The sequence below is a fragment of the Rhincodon typus genome, chromosome 8 (assembly GCF_021869965.1).
Source record: "Rhincodon typus isolate 14 chromosome 8, sRhiTyp1.1, whole genome shotgun sequence".
Taxonomy (NCBI): Eukaryota; Metazoa; Chordata; class Chondrichthyes; order Orectolobiformes; family Rhincodontidae; genus Rhincodon; species Rhincodon typus.
The window spans coordinates 65,979,725-65,999,123 of record NC_063339.1 but is presented as its reverse complement, the minus strand read 5'-3'; the positions used below and the strand labels follow the sequence as shown (position 1 = coordinate 65,999,123).

At 42.1% G+C, this 19,399-nt stretch overlaps 1 long non-coding RNA gene across 2 annotated transcripts in view; it reads left to right on the top strand.

The window, feature by feature from the left end:
* The first annotated feature begins 268 nt into the window (after nucleotides 1-268).
* Nucleotides 269-19,399, top strand: part of LOC109917769 — a 142,881-nt gene continuing 123,750 nt past the window's right edge. For both annotated transcript variants that reach the window (XR_007262610.1, XR_007262611.1), the window contains exons 1-2: nucleotides 269-375; nucleotides 7,516-7,566. This is a non-coding gene — a long non-coding RNA (uncharacterized LOC109917769). The remainder of the gene's footprint in view (nucleotides 376-7,515; nucleotides 7,567-19,399) is intronic.

Genomic DNA, 19,399 nt, shown 5'->3' with positions numbered 1-19,399 from the left:
AGGCTTGCCAACGGTGCTTAACTGTATTTCTGAAACTTTGATCATATGACTTTCTCCCACACTCAGTTGGCCAGCACATTGGTCCTTGTTATGCATGTGTTCCAAAGCTGGTTAGAAAGCAAAAAGACTCCTTCAATTGATATTGCTGGGCTGTCAACCAAACAGCTGTTTTTGCCTCCTGTTTTAAAAGCTCTTCTAAACAAAAAATGTTTGAAGAAAATTGTATTTAATTTTTTTTACATGTCCCTGTGATTTTTTTTACCTTCAGGGTTACTAACTGCTGAGTCCTGGAGAGAGATTTTCAATTTCTGAAGACTCCAGGTCAGTCCTTGAGGCATTGCAACTCGAAGCAAGTCACATCATTATTCTGTGAAGGTATGAGTGCAAGTTATTGAAATCATCATCATTCGTTTTTTTTTTGAAAAATGAAGGCAAAGCTGTAAGAGCACGGAAGTGATAAATTGTACACGACAAACATGAGGCTGCAGCTGGAGCTTTGGGAATTCCATTGTCAAGTAGCTTCAAAGCTGTAAAGTATCTACGACAGTCGACTGTGTAATTATAATGAGTTGTTGAGAAATGGGGGTTATTCCTCTTTCAGCAGAGAAGGTGAAGATGAGATTGAAGTGCTTGTGCCAACGTCTGGAATGTTGATAGGATGTAGGTGAAAGTACTGTTTCCTCTGGTTATGGAGTACCTGGCAAGCACTCGTCAATTTAAAATGATCCTGAAGTGTAAGGAGATTGAGGTGAAAAATTCTTCACACAGGATTGCTGTGTATTGCCTTGCTGCAGGCTGTAGTTGAAGAAATTATTCCACGTTTTAAAGGAAAAAGAAAAAAATATAGGTGAACTAGGGAATGGAATGGTATCGTGGGGATGGGGTGGGGGGCTGCTGTAGGGAGCAATCGTGCGGGAGAGAAGGGAGAGGAGAATTACTTTTTGTTTGACTCTGCATATCGAAAGCATTGGATGGATAGTCCCCACTTTTGTACTGCAAACTGCTGTGGCCCAAGTTTGGACTTGATTCATTAAGTGTGACTCCAAATCTGCTGTTAGAGATGATCAACAGATGTTTTCAGGCAATCTGGGTGTGGGGATGAATGGCCTGTGGAGGGCAATCTACTACTTGAAGGAGAAAGCATGCATCATTGATTTGTTTTGAACCTTTCAAACAATTTAATCGTAAAGTGTCCCAACAGAGTGCTCCTTTCAAAGCATTCCTCTCCTTTAAAATGGTGTCTGTGAACTGTGGCCTGCGTTTAAATGAAAATGGCTGCGCTGGTGTTTTTCGGTTAAATGTAGTTATCCTCTGAGACAGCAACAGCTCTTCATTTCTTCTCCACTTTGTTTCAGATGTGGGTAGGTTTTTAAGAGGAGAAAGGAACAATGTCTAGTGAGTCCAACTTAATTGCAGCTTCAGCATCGAAGGGCATTAGTAATAGCAGGAGCGACTGATTTGACGGATTTCCTTATTCTTGTCATGGGCTGCTGTAATAGACATGAATTCGCATATTGATGGGAGGGTGTGACTGCAGTGCTCAGTGCAGTGGCTCATATTTTAACAGGTATTGACATCCTGTCTTAGTTTATTTTACAAGCATTTTAGCACTTCATTCTGCATGTACATGTTTGTGCTTGTTCTATCCTTTCCCAGGCTGTGGACCTTGGCTGGGCCAGCATTTGTTCTCCACCCCTAATTCTTGGTAGTAGTGAGCTGCCTCCGTGATTTGAAGTGTTGCGGGTGCACCCACATTGGGAGGGAGTTCTTGGACTTTAATCTCGTGACAGAACGGTAATCTACTTGTAAACTGAGATGACTGTGTCCCATGTACCTGCAACCCCTTTCCATCTAGGTCATGGAAATTGTGAATTTGGAAGGGAACAAAGGAGCCTTGGTGAGCTGCTGCAGTGTATCTTATAGATAGTACACACTGCTATTGTCCAATTGTACTGGACGGAATAGCTGTTGAAGATGGTGAATGCAATAGGGTAACGGTAACTGATTTGGCAATGCTTATCTTGGGTAACATGAACAGAACATGGATGTCATGGTGTTGAAGCAGCTAATTTAAGTGCACACAGTACTTCTTCAGGCACAGGAGTGTCTGGGCTGAAATCAAGTTAATAGGTTATAATAGAGAAACATGTTTCCAGTGGCATCAGGCTTTACTCCCTTGGGTCACATGCTATGATATAGCGATGACATAGGATCATGTCTCTTAAAAGTATAGTGACTACAAAACCTAACACAACAGCTATCTCCTATCCCATTAGCAAAGCATCCAGGTAACCACCTGAATAGTCAACTGGGGGAGGACGAAGCATTAGACACATCCCTTGTGACAATGAGAATCAGACTGTAAAAGGAAAGTTTCCAGATGTGACCTAACCCTATAAATAAGGCAACTAGACTCTATTAGCCATAACCATATTTGGATCACTGTGCATTTGGAGGGAGCACATGATGTGACAAGCCAGCTGACTTTTTTGTATTTGAGATCCTGTTTTCTCTGCAGACCTGTGCTCTCTGTCAACGTGATACTATAGAAACAAAGAATAACTTAACTGCCATCATCTTTGCCAGCAGCCAGAAGGACGGTAGAGTTTCAGTCTGTAGCCAGTTACTTCGTCAACTTTTCAAGATCTTTATATCTATTTAACTTTAGCAGACTGTAAATTGCTTCATCTGTCCCTTAACTCGGTAATCTATTTGGGTATCTACTTCGAGAGCGTGTTTGTGTGAAAGGTGGAACATTTATTATTCTTATACTTGGTTATGTACAACACATACTGTTCCCTTGTTTTAAAAACCCAAGGTAACTTGGTGGTGAGTCTTTTACAGCCATTACACTGACTGGACTGGCTAATATATCTCTTATTGCAAACCAGTTGTGGTAAAAGGAGGTGTAGGAAAAGAAGGAACTCACCATTTCCACCTTTATCTGGTCATAATAGTGCTCATAATGGAATGCCATTCTGTGGCCGTTATTTGCTCAGGAAGAGAATTGAATCCAGGTTGGAATATCCCTCTTCTCCTGCCATGTCAATAAGCTGGTCCCTCCTCCCCCTCCTCCTCCTTCCCCCTGGAAACCTGTTTGGAAGCAGCATGATTTTGTACTGAGCCTTTTGCCAATATTATTCCAAGCTGCTTTCCAAGGTGCACATTGCAGAAATCTGGAGAGGATTTTCTTGGAATTCCTGTGGTGGGGATGTCACACAGTGTTATGGTAACAATAAGTCAAATCCATTGTTAAATGGGATTCCAGTTGTATTTTCAAACCTGTTGTTTTGGGCATTGGTTCCTTTCAAGTAAACCTCTTAAAGTTTTGTAATTGCAGCAGTTTAGTTCTTTGTGTGGCATTATGCAGCATTTCAAGATGTGACCGTCAATCTTAAGAGTAGCTGTGCCAAGATTGGTCCACATCACTCGTGAGAAGAACAAGACACTGACAACAGGATGGCAACGTGATCCCTATCCCATCACTAGCATACAACAGAACAACATCAGTCACTTTTCTGACCTAGGGAGCAACATCTCCAGGAGGTATAATACAGAGTTCGATGTAGCATCAGTCAACCAGGGGTGGCAATGGCCTAGTGGTGTTATCGCTGGACAGTTAATCCAGAGACCCAGATAATGTTCTGGGACCGGGGTTCGAATCCCGCCATGGCAGATGGTGGATTCAATAAAAATATTTGGAATTAAGAATCTAATGATGACCATGAGTCCATTGTCAATTGTCAGGAAAAACCCATCTGGTTCACGAATGTCCTTTTGAGGGAAGGAAACTGCCGTTTCTGATGAAGGGTCTCGGGCCGAAACGTCAGCCTTTCTGCTCCTATGATGCTGCTTGGCCTGCTGTGTTCATCCAGCTCTGCACCTTGTTGTTTCGGATTCTCCAGCATCTGCAGTTCCTACTATCTCAAACTGCCATCCTTACCTGGTCTGGCCTACATTTGACTCCAGACCCACAGTAATGTGGTTGACTCTGATTTGCCCTCTGGGCAATTAGAGATGCACAATAAATGTTGCCTAGCCAGCGATGCCCTCATCTCATTAATGAATAAAAAAAACCTCAAAGTCCACTCAGTGTGGGAATTGCAATGCTGTCACCATGCCCACGAGGAAGGGTCACTGGACCTGAAATGTTAACTCTGATTTTCTCTTCACCTGCTGAGCTTTTCCAGCAACTTCTGTTTTTGTTCCTGATTTTCAGCATCCGCAGTTCTTCTGGTTTTTACCATGCCCGTGATGTTGGAACTCTACATGTCCATTGTCACATTAAACACAATCTATGCCAGTGAGAGAACAGTGAGCATGTCTGTTAAGTTTCACCAGTGATGCCCACATAAGATCCTGGGCATCACATGGAGAGATAATATCACTAGTGAAAAGTGCTACACAGGACTACTCAGGTACCTACTGGATATTGACATAGACAGGTGTTGATACTGTCTGGGCACCCATTTTGCCTCCCGGATGTACACCATGCTCAAGAGGCAGTTGAATAGACATCAATAGATGGGGAAGGAAAATGGGGTCAGCCAAAGGAAGCTTTAAGAAATACTTTTGAAGAGGGCCTCCAAGAGCAAGACACCACCTGGGCTGGGGACAAAGGTCAGTGGTGGAGTCTTGTTGCTTGTTGTCCTGTACTGGAGCAGAGGAGCCAAGTCTTAGGTTTAAGTAAGTGTTCGACATTGAGAGTTCAGTTTAGTCTGTTTTTCCCTGAGAACTGCAGAACAGTCATGCTGGTGGTGAGAAGAGCTAGCTACAGCTGAATGTGTACATACTGAATAAGATTTACTGCTATGCTTTAACTTTACTGAGAATAGCTAATGCATTGACAAAACCCATTGATGGAATGTGTTTTTTTCTTCCGACACTAAATTGATGAGCCTCTTTGCTGTTTAAAATACTGATTAACCTACTCATTGGTGTATTCTGCATTGACGTAGCTTATCACCTCTTAGAGTATGGGCCAAATAAGGCTAGTTACTGAGCTGACAATGTGAAATGCCTGATTGATTATCTCAATGCACTTTGTGCAATTGAAGCTTCATTTTTTTGGAATAGCTCTGTATGTTGGCCCGGAAAGGACTGCAGTGAGTAGAATATTTTGATCTGGTCCTTCGCAGCTGTCTTTCCTCCCTGGTTAATCTGGTTCAAACACTGGTTTATATTCCTGAAAACATCTCTAAATAATTGAGTGCTTTTTCAAGTGAAGCAAAGCCCTAGTATGTAGATTTCCCAACTGAACTTGTTATATTCAGTCAACTTATTTGCAAGAGGAACAGGTGTGAGTGAGACTGATGAAGAGGAGAGGGCTGCTACAAGTATTGAGAACAATTTAACAAATTTGCCATTTGCTAATGGATTTTACTCAGAACATATATTTGGAAATTATTCTGATGTAAGATCTTTGGATAGGTAATCAGATGTCAGGAGAATATTGCATCATGTAAATTACACTTGACATGCAGCACTTGGTCTCGCCTGTGGTTTTTTTGAGTCTGGTGCATTGAAACCTGTTGGAGAGATCTGCAGAAACTCTGCATTTGAGTTTGAATCTGCCACAAACAGTCGCAATCCAAATAGCGTCACGAGGACCCTAATTTAAAACAATTTTGCGCGTGCTCAATCTCGTTTTCATTGCTTGCAAGTAGATCTCTGCAATTTGGTATGACATGGCATTAAATTAAGAAGTTGTCTGAGGGCTCGCAAGTTAGGCTAGAAGTTGACAGTCAGCTGCAGGTCTCGGTTTACAGTCCTTCCATTGTGTCTGGCTACCTCTGCAATAAGATACAGCAGATACTTGATTTTGCCAGTGTTCTTAGTTTGGAAATATACTTTGCTCTGGTCATCTATGAACTGATAAACAGAATAGAAGGACATAGATAAATATATTTTGAATCTTGGTAAGATTAGGTTAAAATGAAAAACAAATTCAAGTAACAACTATTTGCATCGGAGAAATCCAACATTAGACTACCTACTGAACCTTCTGACGTAATTTGAATCTGTTATTGAGGGTGGTGGGGATGGAAAGATTTTTGTCTTAGTCCAGCTTCTTAGACAATTTTTTCATCCATAAGCACTTTACAGCCAATGAAAATACTTTTCTTGAGTGTGGTCATTATTGAATACAAGAAAAACATAATCCAGTTTATCCAGAGTGAACTTCAACGAGCAATCTTAAAATGATCAAATAATCAATGTGTTTAATGGAGGATAAGTATTGTCTATAATATGGAGGAGCACCGCTACTCTTCAACTCATGTCTGAGATCTTTGTGTCCACCTGAAAAAGCAGGTGAAACCTTTGGTACAATGTTCCATCTGTAAGTTGGCACCTCCACCAGGTCAGCACCTCCTTTGTACTGTGATGAGATGGGAAGCTGGATGTTGTCATCGGGGTTTTGAATGGGACTTGATTTGTTGATCTTTAGGTTTGAGGTCAAAGTGTATGCCTTATTGAGCCAGCACGGACAATTCAGCTGCTGAGATCCCACAGGATTTCCCATTTCCACTGCTCGCTCCCTGTTTCCATGTTCCTGTGGTAATGCAGCTGTAGTTCATTTTACTTCAGTGTCAGCAGATACTTCTAAGAATGGTCAACCAGTCTGGTAGTGCGCTTTTTCTTCCTCATTGAGAACCAGATTGTCTTGTATCAAACCCTTCACTTCTATAGCAAGTGGATGAAAAATTGTCATCTTGTTACCAAGTGGTGAGTGAGCAGTTTTCAGTCAGAAAATGTCAAAATGTTTCTCAAGTAATCACTGGTTACGGCAGAGAAGGAGATCATGTGGCTTTTGTGTCCATGCCAACTCTCTGAAAGAGCACTTTCCCGACTACCACCCTAGCCATCTTTTTCAGTCATTGATAGGGCATCACTGTTTGTTGCCTATCCCTAGCTGCCCTTGAGAAGGTGGTGGTGAGCTACGTCCTTGAACAGCTGTCGGCCATTTGATGTAGGTATCCCAATAATGGTGTTAAGGAGGATGTTTCAGGATTTTGACCTAGTGTCACTCACGGAGCAGTGATATATTACTGAAAGTCAGAATGATGAGCGTTTTCAATGTAGCCACGCACAACATACCTCCACATATTTCAGCATACATTTGAATGAGCATTTAAAGTTCTCACCATGACTTAAGGTTTTTTGCTTGAGCTGGCATGACTTGCATTCTGTTTGTTCATATTGCACATGACTAAATGGAAAAAAGTATTTTGCAAATTTTTGAAACTAATTTCAGCTGTTGCTGAATGTGATTTGTCACAATCTGGTGATAAATGCAGACATTTATCTCTTATTAATGCTTTGGTAATGAACATTTTTAAATGTGAGCAAAATTGAGATGGGAATATCAGTACTGACACAAGTTACATTTATCATGTGTGCAATGTTGAATTAAAGAGAAGAGAGTTTTATGTTAAATAGCACCTTTTTGTAATCTCTGGACATCTGAAAATAATTCATAACTAATGAAGTATGTTTTGAAATCTTTTTTTATAGGTCATGTTTGCGAGGTGGTAAAGACTCGAATTACATTGACCAGACTGGAAGGTGACCTGATTTTCTATCTAAAACATAGTGTTGGAAATCACAGACTTCCTGTCATGTGTCTCATTCAAACTGATTTGTAGAGAGTTGAGATTAATTTTGTGGGGTTCAGGTTAACTCTCAGTGGTGTGGGTTCAATCCCCTTACTGGCTGTGGAGGTTCTTGAGGGTCTCATTTCCTTACTTTACGCATTGCTCAATGAGTGGTGGTATCCTCCAGTCCCTTGCTGATTGATTATTGCTAGTTAGTTAAATTTCCTTTGCAGCAGGGTCCTTTTAACAACCTGAAGTTTTCTTTCATCATTAACGGGATGAGGGCGTCACTGCTTAGGCCAGCATTTATTGCCCATCCCTAATTGCCCAGAGGGCAGTTTAGAGTCAACCACATTGCTGTGGGTCTGGAGTCACATGCAGGCCAGACCAGCTAAAGATGGCAGTTTCCTTCCCTAAAGGACATCCGTTGAATCAACTGCTCAGCATGTATTGAGTAAATAGGCAAAGGTAAAGTTATCGTAGTCTTAGAGGACCATAAGGCTGCTCTCTCTGTCTCTCTCGAGATGACTGGTGGTGAACTTAACCTGAGGGTCACCGCAGGCAAGCGAACTTCATTTTCAATCAATTGACAAGATTCAGGTTGAAAAACATAGCTGTTGCGGTTGAAGTATAATGGGGGTACATTTTGACTGGGAGACAGCTAAGATTGGAATACAAAAAATCATGTGCTTCACATCATTGTCTGTACCTAGTTGCCCCTGAGAAAGTAGTGGTGGGCTGCCTTCTTGAACCGTGGCAGTCCAATTTGGTGTTTGTTTACCCACAATGCCATTGGGGAGGCAGTTTGAGGATTTTTGACTCCGACACACAAGTAACAGACACATTTCGAATTCAGGATGATGTGTGGCTTGGAGGGAAACTTACAGGTTAGTGTTCCCATGTACTTGCTATAGTTTACCTTCTAGATGGTAATAGTTGTAGGTTTGGAAGGTGATGTTGAAGGAGTCTTGGTGAATTTTTGCAGTGCATCTTGTAGATAGTACACATTGCTGCTACTGAGCATCGGTGGTGAGGGAGTGGATGCTTGTGGATGTGGTGCTGTGTCCAGAAAGCCAGGCTTTTTGAGTGTTGTTTTTTTTTTTTTGATATCTGCAACAATGCTCATGAAATTGCATTCCTCCCTCAGCGGGTCTGACAGCTGAAAGCCTTACTCACTGCTTTTACCATTGTTAGTCTGTTTACACCATTGCTCTTCCTTATTGTGTTTATATCCATCGCCCTGTCCAAAATACATCCTTTTGAAGATATACAAGGATACATGTTTGCAGGAGTAAGCGACCTTGGTCCCTCAAGACTGTCGTGCTGTTCAAAAAGATTATGGCTGATCTAAATACTCTACTTTTCTACTTCGTTCAATAACTTTCAACCCCTTGCTTGTGAAGAATCTTTCCATTTCTGCCTTGAAATATTTTTTTCAAATATTTTGTTTCAAGTATCTCGTCAATCCTTTGGAGCACCATATATATCACTGTAATTCACCTGACGAGCTCCCATTATTTCTTCTTGTATCGTCCATCTTATCATATGATTCCTGTCAAGGTACTTGTACACTATTCCAAGAAGTGACTTGTCATATCACTTCTCATCTTTATCCAAACTACTTGTGGATCCTTGTTTCTTGTACTTGGATTTTTCCTCTCTCTCTCGTACTAATACCGTCATTAATTAACTGAGCCCCCCTGCCTCTCCATCTTTTCTGAGCTCCTGCCCATCTTCAATGTCCTTAAGTACTTGAGTCACAATCTGTCATCTTGCAGTTATGTCTCTTTAATGGCTATTAGATTGCACTCAGCTATTCTATGTGTGCGATGAGCTCATGTGTTTTGTTTTGAATGCAGCAGTCAGTCAGATACAGAGTCCTTGTACTATTTTTATAACCTCTAGCCTCATCTGTTGATTTACTCCTGAGATTAGTACACCCTGTCCTTTCCTGTCATGGTCTGTTTATAATTTCCCATACTCTCTTTTTTTTCTCTCTTGCCCTGTCTTGCGTCCATACTTGGATTTATCTCTTTGGAAATTTGGTCCTTTAGGTCCACTATTTAGATTAAAGCCCTCACTACTTCCTCAGTTATCTGCCTCGTAAGAACTGTTAGCCTCAGTATCGTTCAGATTTCAACTAATCCTGCTGCGCAGCCCCAACTTTGCCTGGTACTGGTGCCTGTGCCCATAAACTGCAGTCTACTTCACACTCGTCTTTGAACCCCATATTTACATCTCTAATTTTATTTCCATTTGTCAATTTGCAGGTGGCTCATAATAATCCAGAGAGTATTGACTTTGAGACTGTGCTTCTTTACATAATGCCTAGTAGTTTTATGTTGTGTATGGAGAACCTCTTTTCACTGGTTTTGCATATATCATTTCTATTTCTACGGACCATGGTACCTGGACACACTCCCTGACTCTCCCCGAAATTCCCCTCTGGCCTTGAGAATGTGCCCTGAGCCCCCAGCATTTAACATAGCTTTGTGCACCATCACTGTTTGCTGCAGAGGACTGTGTGTAACTCTGACGCTACATTTGTCCTTCAGCTCACTGTCTCACTTTATGCTCGCCCCTCTTGAAGCCACGGTCCATTAGCTCAACCACCCTGCAGCTCCCACACTCATCCACACAAATGGAAAGCACCTCCCATGTGTTGGACAATTGCAAAGGTTGAGGCTCCTGTCCCTGTGAGTCCCCTTTTCTGCCTCACTCTGAGTCACATCGTTCTTTCTCTGAGCACTGACCAAATCTTGAAGACCCTTCTTTCAGAGTGTGTCCACCTCTGAGGATAAGTGTGCAGGTAACTTTTTGCCCTCCCTGATGTATTACAGTGTCTACAGTTTGGCCTCCAGCTTGGAAACGCTGAGCAGGAGCTGCTCAAGCGGCAGCCCCGTACTGCAGACACGATTGCCCTGGATTCCACAGTTTTCAAATGTAGTGTCATGCCTACACTGCCATCTTTATTGTGTCTTAATTAGACAATAATGATATGATTAATTATTATTAATATCTCTTCTCACTAGCTTAAATCTTAGAATCAAATGACTTAAAAATAAAGAAATAATAAAGTTAATAGTTCGCTTTCTGCTAGTATCTCTTAATTATGAACTAGATAATTACAGGTTGGTTCAAATGCTTGGACTTTTACAATACTTGGTCACTAACACCGCTCCTCACAACTTGACTGTTGTTTCAAATCTGGTTTATTTGTCTTCCTTGCCACTTTGTGCATCTTTCACAGGTCTGCCTGTGTTTGCTCATCACCAGTCAATTGTCTTCCTGCTTTCCTATGATCCCACTGTTACCTGCTTCTTTCGAAGTGCCTGACCTTGCCCACTCTTGTAGGTGCTGCTTGACTGCCTTTATTGGGATCCTCCGCTTATCCCTTCTCCTCAGATGCTGCTGGCCTGTTCGTTTTACTGTATCAGAAGGACTTGTGAACGCAATTCTTGTTTTTGTAACTGTTTCTCAACACAGCTACACCTGACAGTGCAGTTTTGTTTATCCCATTTGCATCCCAATATTCTTTGATTGCAACAGAGGATGAGTCCATTTGGCCCTTCATGCTTATTGTCAGCTCATGGTTTAAGCAACCCAGCTAGTCCTACCACGCTGTTATTGCCCTGTGGCCTTGCTGATTTTATCTCGTCGGATAATTATTCAAATCTCTTTGAAAAGCCATGATTGACTGTCTCCGTCACGTTCACAGCGCATTGCAGAAGCCAACCACTTGCTGTGTTAAAAAAGATTTCTCTTTCATCTAATCTGTCCATTCCCTTCATGATTTTTCAATTATTTTATCAAATCTCCTTTCAGCCTTCTCTGAGGAGAACAGCATCGTTTCCAGTCCACTCAAATTTCTGAAAACCCTAACTCCTGGAATCATTGTCATGAATGTGTTCTGCATCCCTGTCTAAAGCATTCACTTCTCTGTTAAAAGTGTGGGGCTCAGAATTGGTCAGAATACTGTAGTGGAGGCCAAACCAGTGCTTTATTAGGTCTCTTTGTAATTTCCTTAATATTGTACCTGGCTTTGATTAATAAAACCCTGGATCCTCTATGCTTTTTTTTTAAACCATGTTTTCGACCTCTGCTGTCACTTTGAATGATTTGAGCCTCCAGCTCCCTCTGCTCCCGCGCCTTTTTGGAATTTTTTTTTAAGCTTCGTGTTGCCCGCCCTTGTTTCTCCTCCCAAAATGTTCCCTGACTTTCATTGTTCTGTCTTTCCCTGTCGTGAGAATTCATCTCCAGTGAACCGGAACCAGCTGTATAGAGGCATCTGCTTTACTGTTTCTGGTCACTCTTCAACTCCAGTTGATTGAGCCTGGATGTGTCCTGACCTCACGGATATTAGCTGTCCCCAAATGATTTATTTTTACTCTGGATTTCTTTGCCCGCTTCTTGCATAAATTCTAAAACAAGATCACTGCCCCATAAGTTGGTCCACTTTGCTTACCTCGTTCATCAGAACTAGATCAAGCGACGGCCAAGAAACGTGCTGATCTAGAAAATATTCCTAAGCACACTTGAGAAACTCTTCCTCTCTGTCGTTTGCACTGCAAGGTTTAGTCTATAATAATGTTAATTGAAGCAGATGAAATCCAATAAAGAGATGCACAGTGATCTGTTTTAGTGAGAAGAACATGGACGCACAATATCAGATAAAGGAGAAGGAGCAGGCAATGGCCTCGTGGTAATATCGCTTGACTATAATCCAGAAACTCACGTAATGTTCTGGGGACTTGGGTTCAAATCCAGCCATGGCAGATGGTGGAATTTGAATTCAATAAAGAATTTGGAGTGAAGGGTTTAACGATGACCATGAATCCATTGTCAAATGTCAAAAAAACCCCTCTGATTCACTAATGTCCTGTTATCCTTACCTGGTCTGGCTTACATTTGACTCTAGACCCACATCAATGTGGTTGACTCTTAACTGCCCTCTGGGTAATTAGGGATGGGCAATAAATGCTGGCCTAGCCAGAGATGCCCATATCCCACGAGGGAATGTAAAAAAATTAAAAATTTGCTCAAAACCACTGTACAGTTTTTGACGTTTCGCTAATTCGCTTGACTGTTTCTTCCTGTATAGGTTTCCCGTTAGTCAATGACCCATCAATGCACCCAGTACTACAGTAGTGCCTCTCTTGTCTCTTAGCTCTAAATAGATTGGTCATTGTCAGCATGGTTTCAAGAAGCCTAACAAAGTTAAGCAAATTCTTCTGACGGGGTAACAAGCAGGCTAGATAAAAGGGGACGCAGTGGCTGTAATGTATTTGGGTTTTCAGAAGGGGTTTGCTATGATACCAAACATTAGGCTACTTAAGATGTGTACCCATGGTGTTGGAGGTAGTAAATTAACATTGTTAGTGTATTGGCAAACTAGTAGAAGGTAAATGAACACAAACTAATAAAGAGTTGAGATTGGCGGGTGGGGGGCATTTTCAGTGTGGAACTAGAGGTGTGTCACAGCGGTCAGTGCTGGAGCCACAATTATTTGCAATATAAATTAGTGTCTTGGATGACGAAAGTGAATGTACCCAAGTTTGTGGACAACACCAAAACAGGTGGGAAAACAAGGGGTAAAGAGTGTGTGGAGGGATATAGAAGGTTGGGTGAGTGGGCAAAAACTTGGCAGATCAAATATGATGTAGTGAAATGTGAGGAATTTTGGGAGGAAAAATAGAGGAGCTGAATGTTATTTAAAGGGAGAAAGACTGCAGGAATCTATGGAACAGAGGGAATTCACAAAATTCTCTCTCTGAAGTTGGCAAATCTGTTGAATTCTTTATCGCAGAGCACTGTTGAGGTCATGAAGTTTATTTGAGGTTGAGATAGGCAGATTTTTAATCAGCAAAGGAATCAAGAGTTACGAGGAAAAAGCTGGAAAGTGGACTTGAGGATTATCGGATTAGCTTGATCTCCTTCAATGATGAAGCAGACTTGATGGGTTGACTGGCATACTGCTTTACTGATGTCTGATGGTCTTATGGATTCGCTGGCATATTCTCTTCCTCTCCAGCACAATAATCATCTTCTTAATAGTGCTACTTGTCCATCTTATTGTCCTCCCATGGCTTCCCAAAATATCTTGTATCCAGGAATATTTAGCACCCAGTCATATGTTTTTGAGCTAGGTCTTTGATATCACCAAAACTTCATTTTCCTGTGTGTTTATCTGTATTTGCATTTATCAGGCATTTTTGTCATGCTTTGTACATTTACAAACCTAATTTGGACCTTACTGTGTTACCTCTCTCTTGCTGACCCCTCCCTGTTTCCTATTCCAAGTTATCTGTTTGCCCCTCGTTTTCTTTTTCCTTCTTTCTAATGTGACATCCTAGGTCCTATGTCCTCCTGCCAAGGTGGTATAAAACTGCCTCAGCAGCACCTGCACTGACCCCACCCCCTCAAACTCCCCATAAAATTGTTTGTTCCATTGTATCAACTGCAAATTGTCTAGCCAGTACAGTTCTCCACTCTCCCTAACTTGTCCAAATGTCCCATCAATTTGAAGCCAACTATCCCTCTGGCCACGTGTGCATCTGATTTATCTGTCCTGTTCTTCCATTTCCACACTTAGCAGTGTGTGGTATTCCACCGTTCCCATCTCCTGAATTCTGCTGTCAGGAAATTATTCTTCTGTCGTTGCTGTTGATACCACATGTTAATTACAATTATATACTTCGCGTCTGAAGATTTTAGTTGAGCTATTTTTCATCAAGTCCTCGTAACATTTGTTTGACATTCAGTGGAGCACCAAATGGTTTGATATTTTTATTGAACGCCGAAACTGTGACAGAGACATTGTTGGCTCTCTCAACTGCATTTTTGGATTTTTCTTCTGCTTCCCTCCCGTTCAAGTTGGAGGAGATTTAACCGTCAGGATGGTTGTAACAGTTTGCAGTGTTAAGTTTATGCTGCTAACAGTGGCTAATAATAGTCTGCCTGTGGGCAAAAACTTCTGACCCTGTTGAGTGAAGTCGTGGATCATTCAGCCCATTAATATGTCTCTCTCTTGATGTCGAGTCTTGCTTTGCTTCACGTCCTGAGCAAAGTAGAGCATGTCTGAAACTTGCCCTTGTCTTGGTAGATTCCAAAGAATCATGGCAAAGGCACAAGCCCATGCTTCACATTGGCAAACAAAGTAAGTTTAATTTGCATGAATAATTGTGGTGAGTTTGTCCTGTGTCATGTATGGTGCAAAAGAGTTACCCAATGAAATGAACAATGATGCTTAGCTTTTGATGCATAAACATATAGCCTGTCTACTTGGACAGACAAGAAAGGAAGACTTGCATTTATGTAGTGCCAGTCACGACCTTAGCTGTCCCAAATCTCTACGGATGATTAAGTACATTTGGAATGCCGTTCCTGTTGTAATATTAGAAATAGAAAAGTGTATCTTGCACTTTTTTTTTCCTGAAACCTGACTCCACATATGAAAGACTGGGCAATGCCAATTGCCCTCAAATTATGCCTGTTTAAATAGGCCTGGTGATGCAGTCAGTAAGCTTCTTGCCTCTGAGTTGGAGCTTAATAGTTCAAGTCCCACTTCTGGACTTAATGGTCATAATACAGGTTGAGTAACAACATGTAAATCCTTCCAACAGGCACTAATGGCAGGAGAGCTCCCTGGTTAGCTATGTAATAGAAAGAATTTGGAGCAATTTGAATGAGACACATTCAGGCTACACCAGCACATACAAGTACGTGTTGGTATGGAAACTCGAACTTGGTGTGGATATTACTGATCAGAAATGGAGCTATGTTTCAACTTTAACACCAAGTGACAAATTTGAAGTGATTCTAGAATTGTTTGCATGTTGTTCCTCATACCCCCAGATTGATTTCTGAGTATTTCATACAGAAAATGGTATGACTTCAGGTTTCAAAATGTATGTTTTATTTAGTTTTCTAACCGTTTTGGAGTGTAGAACTGATTAGGTCGGAAATGAATATGAAAAGGAATGTAAGTGAGTGTAATTAGGCGTAATGGAGCAAATTTGCCAAATTGCTGTAACAGTCTCTTAGCTGTTCCCTAGTCTGAGACATTCTTCACTCTGTCCCCAAATGATACTCCATCAGTCCACAAGAGCGATGTTGCTCCGTAATCCTTTGCAATTCAGAGACTCATCTGTCCTCTAACCCCTGCTTTCCTGATCAGGGACTTTGCCATCCACTGTCTCCTCCTCAAATTCGCACAGGCACCCTGTTATCTTGATCTCCGGCTCTGAACTGGAAGCGAAGGGGTTACCAGGCCTCTGAGACAGGCCGTGCCTTTGAGGCGCTCTTTGCTGCTGACGCTGCTGCTTTTGAAGCTGAGCCCCTGTGTCGCTGGTGGGCGTATCTGCCATCTTGCCAGAGTTTTCAATGAGCCTGCAGGAAGAATGATGCAGTGTTGTGGTTGAAAGTCTGTGGAAAGAGCAGGGAGGTACAGAGTGGTGGGTTTCCTGGCCGGTTCATCAGTTGGCACAACGTTATCTTGAGCTGAAACTGCTGATTTGCCACGGATTAAATGGACTTGCACCCAGCTTTGACTTTGAGTGCCGACTGATTTATAAACAACATGTAATAAGATCGCATGATTGAAGATACTAGATAATCCTGTCTTAGTATGTCTGCTGCCCCGTCACTACGATATCCAGTGTGTTTTTAAATATGCTCACAAATTTCCCTCCCTTGCTGTGCTGGGAATCCATTTCAAACGTTAAGTATAAACCTCTGGATCCTATTACTGAGAAATATGCTGTTAAAAATAACAGTCCAGACTTGCTCATTTTTTCCCAACGATCTCTACGCAACTCTGCATGAATCTCTCAAGACTTGGGAAAAGCCTCTGTTTTTCCAGTCTTTGGTTACTTTATGATGCCTTCTGTGCCTATACTGTGCTTTTCCCTGACTTTTGTGTAACCACCCTGTATTTGGCTGGCAAGAAATGGGCACCATACCCAACCAGAATGCTGTCCCCTTGGCCTCTCTCTTACACTGAATTTCTTTGCTAACCAGATACAAACATATAACACCCTACGTGTACTAAAACAGGGTGCTTCGCAGAGTCTGCCCAAAATACAAGACCCCTTGCCACACAAGGAGATGCTAAAGCAGGTAACCACAAGTTTGGTCAGAGGTGACTTGAAAGCAGGAATGAGAGTGACCAGGAAAGTGAGGGTTTGGGGGCTGGGGTGAATATTGGGAGCTTTCTATGTTAGAATAGGAAAAAATCTAGAGGTAACGTCGGGACAGGGTCAGGTGGTGTTGTGGAGGAGAAATGTGCATGTCTTAGTTGGACAGGTATGTGGTCAGACACTCAAGTTGGTGAGATGCGTGTCACCAAATTTCCAAAGTATCTGGTGTGCTGGAAGAAGGATGGCGCTGCTGGATTGGGAATGCAGGTTAGGTTGGTGACTGCTGGCTTCAGTTTTTCCAATATTTAGAAAGAGGAAACTTCTGCCTGTTCAATATTGGAGCAGTTTTGACTGTTAAGCAAAATGCAGAGATCAAGGGAGGTTGTGATGAGGAGGTTAAACGTGTGGAAGCAGATTTGTTCTGGAATAATGCGGCTAAGGTGCCTTGTCGGTGAGAAATTGGGGGTGGCCAAGAAAAGATCTTTGGGGGATATGAGACGAGCTGTATGGGGGTGGGAACAGAAAGAAGCCATTCTACGTAATTCTCTGGCTGTGATTAGATAGTTGAGTGGAACCTGGAGAGTGCAGACACACTGTGTTGAATGATCTTAGAGAACCTTTGGAAAAGGTTAAAAGCGGGTCATTATGTTAAGGGCTACAGACTAATTGCATCAAACCAGGAGTGAAAGCTTACCTTTGTCACTTTGATCAGAGCAGTTTTGATAGTGGCAATAGAAACCTGATATGTGGGATTCGAGTCCCAGGAAAGACAGGTGCAGGCTTGGGGAATGACACACCCAGCTATTCACACCACCTCACTGAACTAACGTTACACATCACTTGTACTGTTATAATTAAGGCCATAGGAAATGATTATGGAAAAGTTGTCAGGACAGATGTTAAGAATTTTTCCTGAAAATTGGGAGGTACTGCTGAAGATTTTGAACTCTTTGGGAGCTTGGTGAGCCTATCATTCACTCTTCCTTTCTCCATGGTGATCCTTCAACCAATCAGGGTCATCTGGCTGATCTTTTTTCCTGTAGTATAAATTGGTTTGAAACTTGGCACTGTTGCATTTGTCCTAATGAATACAAGACACACGTTGCTGAAAGTAACATTTAACATGTGATTAATGTATAAACATGAGATAATGAGGTGTAGAGCCGGATGAACACAGCAGGCCGAGCAGCATCGGAGGAGCAGGAAGGCTGACATTTCGGGCCTAGACCCTTCTTCAGAAAATCTAGAACGTTGCCTGGAAAGATTCCCAGTCTGTGCAGAAACATCAGACGGTGGAACAGAAATTGCTGCAAAAGCTCAGTCGGTCTGGCAGCATATGTGCCCGAAACATCAGCTTTCCTGCTCCTCTGATGCTGCTTGGCCTGCTGTGTTCATCCAACTCTACACCTTGTTATCTCAAATTCTCCAGCATCTGCAGTTCCTACTATCTCTGAAACAATGTATAAACATGTTTGTGGTAAAGGCAGGTACAAAAACAGAAGTTGCTGGAAAAGCTCAGCAGGCCTGGCAGCATCTACGAAGGAAAAAGAGAGTTAATGTTTCAAGTCCGGTGACCCTTCCTCGTTTTTTTTTTCCTTCACAGATGCTGCCAGACCTGCTGAGCTTTTCCAGCAACTTCTGTTTTTGTTCCTGATTTACAGCATCTGCAGTTCTTTCGGTTTTTATTTGGTGGTAAAGGCACTTGTCGGTGCATTACTGTGGTAATGCAGAGCTGAATGTTCCAGGTTCATATCCTGGGTTGCCAGCACCCAATTTTGCTGCTTGCCTTCCCCCTAACCCCTCCCCAAACCACCAGTTCTGAGAAAAGGTCACTTGACTTCGAAACATTAACCCTGATTCCTCTTCACATATGCTGCCAGACCGACTGAGCTTTGTCAGCAATTTCTGTTCCACCATCTGATGTTTCTGCGTAGACTGGGGATTTTTCCAGGCAACGTTCTAGATTGTATAGTCTTCCATGACTTACCTCATCCAAAGTATTTTTTTTGACTATGAATACTTTCTCTCTCTCTCTCTCCCCCCCCCCCCCCCCCCACCCCACCACTCCTTGTCCCAAGAATTGGATTTAATGGGTTGTTCCCAGTGGACAGCCATCCAATTACTTTGGCAAATGAATAACACATCGAGTGAGGAAAACCTAATCAGAGAAATAATAATTATCTGTTGGTACTTTGCTAGAACCATTTCTGACAATAAACAACTTTTTGCAAGCAAGTGTGCAAAAGATCTGACTGCCTTACAAACCAGGCCATCTGCAAAGAGCCAGGAAGCTGTGTATTCAGTTCTGGCTGTGGAATGATCTTAAATTATGAAGGATATGCTGACTTTATGGAACAAGGGGAAAACTGTAAGCACTAGTTTCTTGATGCAAATTACATGTGGTATCACAACAATGGATTGATCATTGAATACAGAGATGAGGAAGATCAGATTCTCGGGGTCACAAACCTCTGAAATTCTATATCCTAGATAGCTGTGGATCCCGAGTGTTTGGACATATTCAAAGCTGAGGTGGACAGTTTTTTTTTTAACATACGGGAGTCGAGGGTTTAGTAGATCAGGCAGGACATTGGTGTCAAAGCCATAATCAGATCAACCATCCCCTTATTGAATGATGGAGCTTTGTTCACTGGTAAACTCTCCCAA